We start from the raw sequence: 9,501 nt of genomic DNA on the forward strand, positions 1-9,501 counted from the left end.
CACATTTGAGACAACTCTTTGGACCTAGAAACACTAAGATACGAGAGTAAACAATAAATGTGACATATATCAGGAGAGGTGTTTTTTGAACTTGAACCTACTTTAGTATATACTTATCAGATTTACTAGATGACGCAGTGAATATAAAATCTTGAACTGTTCATCTCCGTAGTAAACCAAGACAATAAGCAAAACATATGTCACACCAACACATTGCAAATTCATACATTTGTGTTCATTTTGGTCCTGAACAAATCCTGGATTCATGAGAGCTTGAGAGAATGTAGCCATGTAATTCTCATAAATGCGACCCCACATTTACTCTCATATAGATGATATTGATTAAGAATAGGCTGTTACTATTCCACCTGATTTACAAGTATCAATATCATTAAACTAATGTATCTTACACCATCAGCAGTCACCACACTTATTCCATCATAGGAATGGGTATGTAAATGTGTTTCTTCTTGAATCTAGCCAAACCAGTTTGCCTATTGAACCTAGACCATGGAATCTCCAACCAACTAGGTTAGGTTTCCGTTTGGCAATTTCATTTTACTCTATTGGCTTTAAACCCATTCCCCTCGATGTATGCTTAACTTGCTCTCCAGACAAATCTTTAGTAAACGGATCCGCAATATTATCGTTTGACTTAACATAGTCAATAGAAATTACACCACTAGAGAGCCATTGTTTTATAGTATTATGCCTTCGTCTAATTTGTCTAGACTTCCCATTGTATACACTATTTTTAGCTCGATGTTGTGCAGCTAAACTATCACAGTGTATACATATTGCTATTACAGGTTTAGGCCACATGAGAACATCTTCCAAAAAATCTCTTAGCCACTCAACTTTTCCTCCAGCCATATCGAGAGCTAAAAATTCCAATTCCATAGTTGATTGGGTTATGCATGTTTGTTTAGAAGATTTTCAAGATATTGCTGCTCCTCCCAAAGTAAATACATATCCACTTGTGGATTTTGTATCATTACTATCCGATATCCAATTTGTATCAGTAAATCCTTCAAGCACAGGAGGATACCTTGTATAATGCAATCCATAATTCATTGTATGCTTTAAGTATCTCAATACTCGACTTGAAGCTTCCCAATGATCATGCCCAGGATTGCATGTATATCAACTCAGTCTACTCACTGAGTATGCTATATCAGGCATTGTACAGTTCATTATGTACATAAGGCTTCCTATAACTTGTGAGTATTCTCGTTGAGATATAACATCTCCTCTATTCTTCTTAAGTTTGCTATTGGCATCAAAAGGAGTAATTGCATCTTTACTTTCCAAATGACCATATTTTCTAAGTGTAGTTTCTATATAATGGGACTGTGTAAGAATATATCCTTCTTGGTTTCTTTTTATTTTTACACCAAGAATCACATCAGCTAATCCAAGATCTTTCATATCGAAACTTGATTCCAATATCTTCTTGGTCCAATTTATTATCTCTTTGTTAGTTCCCATTATAAGCATATCATATACATATAAACACAACATAACGCAAGCATTATTTTGAGTTTTTGTGTAGACACACTTATCACACTCATTTATCTTAAAACCGTGTGTGATCATAATATGGTCAAAATTTTCATGCCATTACTTTGGAGCTTGTTTAAGCCCGTATAGCGATTTCACAAGTTTACAAACTTTGTGTTCTTGACCTTTAACCACAAACCCCTCGGGTTGTTCCATATATATTTCCTCATCTAAGTCTCCATTTAAGAATGCAGTCTTTACATCTATTTGATGTATTTCCATGTTATGGAGCGCAGCTATAACAACAATCTTATTAACGTAATTCTCGTTACAAGCGAGTATGTATCAAAGAAATACAAACCATGTTTTTGACGGTATCCTTTAGCTACCAAACGAGCCTTATATTTGTCAATTGTACCATTAGGTTTTAATTTCTTCTTAAAGATCCATTTGTACCCAATTGGCTTATTGCTAGGGGGAAAATCAACTAATTCCCATGTATGATTTTGTATAATGGAATCTATCTCACTGTTAACTGCATCCTTCCAAAATGGAGCTTCAGGAGTGGACATGGCCTCCGTGAATGATTGAGGTTCTGTCTCGGTTAATAAGGTCACAAAATCAGGCCCAAAGTCCTTTCGAATTTTTGTCCTTTTACTCCTTCTAAGTTCAAGTTCTTATTCTTCTTGAACTCTAGATGAGGATGAACCATCATCATGTTATCTAGGTTCATCATTAACCTCAGATACATCATCATGTAATATCTTTTTCAATAAATTAGACTTGCTTATTTTGTATGGAAATATATCGTCAAAAAATATTGCATTTATAGATTCTATAGTAGTATTGACATGTATATCACTTACTTTGGAATGAAAAACTAAGAATCTATAAGCTGAACTATTAGATGCAAAACCAATAAGAACACAATATATAGTTTTAGGCCCTAATTTTGTTCTCTTTGGCAATAGGACTTGTACTTTTGCTAGGCAACCCCACACTTTAAGCAATTTAAACTGTGGGGTTCTTCCTTTCCATAATTCATATGGTGACTCATTTCTCGTTTTAGGTGGAATTCGATTCAAAATTTTATTTGCAGTAAGTAAAGCTTCACCCCACAAATTGTGTGGAAGCCCAGAGCTATTCAACATAGAATTGATCATGTCTTTAAAAGTCCTATTTTTCCGTTCGGCAACACTGTTTTGTTGCGGTGTATAAGGGGCTATTGTTTGATAAATTATGCCATGTGTGGCACAAATTTCAACAAAGGCATGAGACTCATATTCTCCTCCCCTATCGGACCTTAAGATTTTAATCTTCTTGTTAAGTTGATTCTCAACTTCTGCCTTATATGTCTTAAACATATCCAAGGTCTCATCTTTACTATAAAGTAAATAAACATAACAATACTTACTGAAATCATCTATAAATGTGACATAATAGTTCTTTCCACCACGAGTTGGATATGATTTAAAATCACACAAGTCACTATGAATTAAATCTAATAAATCATCTGACTTTTCATGCACTAATTTAAAGTTTTGACTTGCAAATTTCGATTATGTACAAGTCTCACATTTAACATTATCTAGATAATCAATTTTGGGTAGCAAACCTAAATTATGCATTCTAAAAAGAGAACGAAAATTTACATGTCTTAATCTAGAGTGCCATAAATTAGACGAATCAACAATATAAGCATAAGCATTATTTATTTCATTCATAGCATTAGCAAGTACATTTAGTTTGAATAATCCATCAGCAAGGTAACCCTTCCCTACAAACATTCCCCATTTAGTTAGTACAAACTTATTGGACTCAAAAACTAGTTTGAATCCTTTATTACTGAAGATAAGACCAGAAACAAGATTCTTCCTTATATCGGGGACATGCAGCATGTCAAGGAGGGTTAATTCCTTTCCAAAAGTGAATTTCAGAACACATTTCCCTATTCCAGCCACAACAGATGCAGATGCATTTCCCATAAGCAGATCCTCATTTCCTTCAATTTTCTTGTACGAAGAGAACATATTTTTGTCACCACACATATGGCGAGTTGCACCAGTATCTATCCACCAATCAGCATGGTCAGATACAAGGTTGATTTCAGAAATCATTGCAGCCAGGGCATCTATATTGTTTTTAATTAGGTTTGCGCGATTGTTGTTGCCTTGACGTCCAGGACCTTGATCTCTTCGATGACGACATTCTTGAGCCCTATAGCCTTGCTTTCCACAAACCCAGCAACTTCCCTTGATTTTCTTGAAGTCCTTGCCTTTCACTTCAGGGGCATAGTTCTTTTCCTTCTTCTTGGTTTTCTGGAATTTCGGCCATTGCTTTGATGAACTTCCTTCAACAACATTTGCCTTGGCTTCCCTACTTGAAACCAGACCCATCTCATTCTTTCTGTTATCTTCCTTTATTCTCAGCCTTAGAATGAGATCCTCAAGGGTCATCTCCTTACGTTTGTGCTTGAGAAAATTCTTGATTTCTTTCCAAGAAGGTGGCAGTTTTTCTATAAAGGACGCCACTTGGAAAGACTCATTGATCACTATCCCTTCAACATGAATGTTATAGATGATTTTTTGGAGATCTTCAGTTTGAGAGACAACGGACTTGGAATCCACCATTTTGTAGTCCAAAAATTTGCCCACGACAAATTTCTTCGAATCAGCATCCTCGGTTTTATATTTTTTCTCAAGTGATTCCCAAAGTTCATTGGCTGTTTTGCGTACTACATAGACATCATACAATGAATCATCTAATGCATTGAGAATATAGTTTCTGCAGAGGAAATCATTATGATTCCAAGCATCTATAGCTGTTAAAGTTTCTGCAAAAAAAATATTTTCTCCATCTGCAGTAGGTACAGTCTCGCGCAGAACATTAGTCAAATTCAAGGTTGTCAAATAAAACAGCATCTTCTGCTGCCATCTTTTGAAGTCTTCGTCCTTAAATTTCTCAAGCTTCTCAGAATGATGTTTAGTTCCTAATTGTTCCATACTGTTCGAAGATTGTTGGAGAACAATTTAGAAACAATAAAATAATAGAAATACAGAACCGAAATACTTACACTTTATTATTCAAAAATACTTGCAATACAGAATGCAATTACACAATAATATCAAAAAAAATTAAAATGATACTAACTTGAATGAATTGAAGGTAGAGGCTAGCGCAAACACTATGTCCTTCGAACAGTATTTCCGTCCCACTCGTGTGCTTATGGTTTAACGACGTCTGTTTGACCAGGATACAACTACCTAATTCTACAACCTGTATTAGATTATAGAACTCTAGCGAATTGCTTTGTGTGTTTACTCTCTGGAAATTTTGTACGGAAGACAAGGAGGAAGAAAAGATGATTTTTGATGGAACTGAGGACTCCAGTTAGATAAGCTCTTTCATACCTCTTTAAACACCTTTTGGATGTATCTGAAGCTATACAACTCTTTCCAAAGAGATACAACTCTTTCCAAAGAGTTGTGTCTATTAATCAAAACGTTTTTAATTAATTTAATTAAAAACTTAATTCGAAATTAAAACTAATTGATCAGTTTAATTTTAATTCCTTGGCCCCAAGTGCCCCAAGGGCCCAAGGCCCTTGTCTTGATTAATTAATATTAAATATTTATTAATATTATAGTATAATCATCAAACCTAATCTACACAATTAGTGGCCCAAACCTCAATCCTCATTCTAAATGGTCCAAGTTCTAATTACTAAGAAAAAGGAATAAGCCTATATAAAGGCTAGTGAAAAACCACTGTCGCCCGATGTGGGACAAGAGAGGTCTCAAAACTCCTACACTTTCAGCTTTTTCTCCTTCGCAAAATGAATCCATCCTTTGCTCAACACATAACTAGCTCTGACTACTACTCCAATAACAATATCCAAACCTTCACACTTTCCCCACCTCATTCTTAAATTTCAACAAGACCCCCTTACCAAACCCTACACTCAGATGAACCTGAAAATGCTTCTCAACATGTTGTTTTGGTATATATAACTATGCGGTTCAATCTCCCTACGTCGCTTGGTGTTGCCACTTTCTCGAAAAGCAACTCCCTCATTACTTATCTATTTGAGACCTAAACCCGAAACCCTACTAACAAAAGTCCTCTCATTACTTGAGCAAGTAAATTCAAATTTCATAATAGTGTTTCTTTTGGTTTGATTTGTTTTTTGCAAGAAAGAAAAACAACAATTCTAACTTCAGTCTTGACAAGCAACCTCTACGATCTATATAGTAATATTCTTCTCTCATTTGTTAGTGGGAGATTTTTTTGTTCAACTCGTAAATAGCGAGTTCGATACCAAATTATTATATGGTTGGTCTATTGTGTGGTTTAATTCAAATGATCACCCCTTAGTATAAATATATTGTTTTATTCAAAAACTTTAGCTTTAACACAGGACAATATTGTAAGGAGGCTTTTCCTTTTCAATATAGACTTGACCTCATTTTATTGTGCAAACATCATAATTTGAACCATACATTTTCTTTAGCTTACTGAAAGATCATCTCCATAAAAATTCATTAGATTTGGAGGCCATTTAATCATTCATATATGTCAAATAAATCAACATTTATGATAACAAGTAACATTCTTAAATGAGTCACTAATTATCATATGGATGACTAAACGTAGTACAAGAAAAAAGTGAAGATGTGACCAAATAATATGTGAGACCCATAAGCGCTAGATATTCCTATAATATGTGACGAATTTGTGCAGCCGTCACTCTTAACTCAACACGGAGAAAATGAAGTTTTGGGATATAGACCAATGTCGACACCTATTCTAACGAGAGAGATGTGGTTTTGTGCGAGGGTTTGTTCGTTGCATATAGGTTTTGACATCGTCACATATACTAAAAAGGGGATCTCATACCAAATAAAAAAGAAAATTGTACCAATGATCTCTCAACTTTAATACATGACTATCAAAACGACTTATGTTGGAAGGATCATTGGTACAATTGGGTTGAAGTTGAGAGACCATTGCTACAACTGGGTTAAAGTTGAAGGATCATTTCTCTAATTGTGTTAAAGTTGAGGGATTGCTGCTACAATTTTTTCATTTAGTTTTCCATATTTGCCCTTTTGATTCAACCTTATGTGCGTGACACGTGACTTATTTTGATAGAAGTTTTAATGGAGTTGACGAAAAAGACCATATATGCACGTTTTCATGAGTTAAGAGACCACTAGTCATGAATTTTTAGTTGAGGGACTATTGCTCCAATTGAGTTAAAATTGAGAGATCATTACTACAATTTCTTTCAAATATCCCCAATTGGTTTTGTAGTAATGATCCATCAATTTTAAGTTGCCGCTTAAACAATAAAATAATAAAATATTTCTTTTAAGTTGCCGCTTAAACAATAAAAGAAATATTTTATTATTATTTTTGAATTGGGAATTATGTTTCTGTTATTAATTTGGATAAATATCCCCAAAACCAAGCTTCACAGTTCTCCACCTAAACTTCAACCCAGTCAGTTCCTGTTCGACATTGATCTGCACTTTCCCTCTCTATCTCTTTCTCTTGCCCTCCACTACACCTCTTTCCCTCCCTAATTTCTAGACGGCATTACCACCCTCACGAGTCATGACCTCTCTCTCCGTCTCACAGGTTTCTAGGTTTTATTTTCAGCTTTAATTTTACTTGACAATTTTGTTTCAGTTTTTTTGATTTACGCCAGCAGATCCCTCCTTTGTTCCTATTTAAAAAAGGATTTTTTGTATATTATTTTACATGTTAACTCCATAGAACTAAATTAAAATTTTGGTTAACAGGCCTAATTTGATATTGATTTGGAAAAGCGTGCTAATTCTGTATCTTTTTGTCCATATTTCATTCTTTATCCAGGTAATACTCAGCCAGCGTTGATTTATTCATTAGGAATTCTTATTCAATCTATTGTTGTTTGTTGTCTTATCATTTAGGGTATTGGATAGCAAGGATTCATCTAAACTAGTCCTGAACAAGGTAAGTCCTTTAAAAACTGATTTGGAGCTTTGGCTTCAATTAAAATTTATTGGATTCAGTTTGAAGCTAAATTTTCTCGAGAATGTATGCAACTATTTAACCTATTTTAAAACACTATTTCATCTTATTTATAGCTCTTTTCTTGACTCTATTAATATGATTGTAAACTAGACATCCCAGCGATTAAAACCCCTATGATTTGGAGGATTCTGATTGATTATATGGGCTAGAAAGTGGTTTGAAACCACATCTCGCAACTGTCAAATTATGGGGTTGAAATTTTTAGGTTTTCAATTTCGGGACTGAGCTCAATTATATTGTAATGTAGAGTTTCATTGTTGACATAGTTTATATTATAATTTACACCTGAAGAACTTGAAAACCCATCTTAGTTTGCAAATATGGGTTGAGTTTTGAATGGCTAAATCAAGCCTGCACTTCATGAGACTGGTAAATGTGGGTTTCTGCAATATCTTTTATGTTTTTATTTTTTGTATTGGAATGACCTTGTAGTGATGGTCGCCAAGATAAATGAAATTTATGCAGACGATCATTAGATGGCGATAAAAAATAAATAAATGATTCTCATTTGGCATAAAATTTATGAAGCAAAATAACGTAAAAAAAAAAAATATATATATATATATATCATGTTCTTTCACGTAACTAAAATTATTAGTGCTTTAACGTACTATTTGTGCTTTGTTTTTCTATCACTCTTTTTAGGTACGCTAGAGAATGAAGCTTTTAAGGGAAGAGATTCTCATTTTTTAATAAAAATGGGAATTAGTTGTGGGGTTCACATTACATTGACCTTTAACGATCTGAATCGTCTATTTTTCAAGTTGCACCTCATAGATCATCTTTGCACAATATTAGTCCAATCGGAAATATTTAAGACATCTAATTGGGTTAAAAAAAATTAACGAGTACTTTGTTAAATAATAAACAATGAAATTTTATCTTGATAATTAAATAGGCAAATGATTTCGGATTAAATTGAATTTTTGCAAAGATGATCTATGAATCGAGACTTACAAAATAGACGATTTGGATTGTTAAGGTTCGACATGGAATGAACCCCACACATAATTCCTATTTTTTGGAAAAAAAATGAAAATCTCTTTGCATAAAGGGACTGTGCTAGAGAATATTTACCATCATTGCATAAATGCTTTAAGGAACACATTACCTCGCTGAAAACAAATTCAGATTGCCATCATGACCATTTTTCCTTCTTCATTATTCTTTTAATCTCCTAGAATCTTCAAAGTTATTGTTACTTGATGTGGTATTAGCTAGAGTCCAAAATTCCTTGCAAACTGCTCATAAAATGTCATCTAATAGAATTTCTTTTTGAGTTGATGGGACGCATACTACCACTTAGTGTTATCAATACCCAGGCAATTCAATTCCTGTTTTCATGGATTAATTACGTAGATAATAAATTGTTTCCAGAAATATATGTTTATTATATTTTTCATACGACGTTTATATAATCTTTTTAATCGAGATGCGACTCATATGTTCAGGTAAGTCATACCTTTATTAAACAAATGGTATAAATATGATATAAAAAAATATAATAAATTTAACATTACTCGTTGAATCAACTGTCGCATTTCCCTTACAAGAAATTGTAGCATTACTCATTATTTTAAGTCCTTTTACCGCTGAAGGCTTATAAAATAAACCAAATCGAGCTAAGTTTCTACTCGATGCACAACCACTCAATTCGAAGACAATATCAATTTAGGCGCAATCTCATCCAACATGTCTCTACTACCAATACTGAGTAGTGGCTTGTTAAACAATATATATATATATATATATATATATATATATATATATATATATATATATATTTTTTTTATATAACTGAAGCTTGTTAACTATAATATTATTTAACAATGCACAATATTATGCAACAATCTTCTTTTTGTTGCAGTCCTATTAGATTAGGAATGTGATTGTGTAAATTCTAGTAGATCTAGGAATATCTCT

Source organism: Pyrus communis, chromosome 7 (assembly GCF_963583255.1).
Source record: "Pyrus communis chromosome 7, drPyrComm1.1, whole genome shotgun sequence".
In the NCBI taxonomy this organism is placed as follows: Eukaryota; Viridiplantae; Streptophyta; class Magnoliopsida; order Rosales; family Rosaceae; genus Pyrus; species Pyrus communis.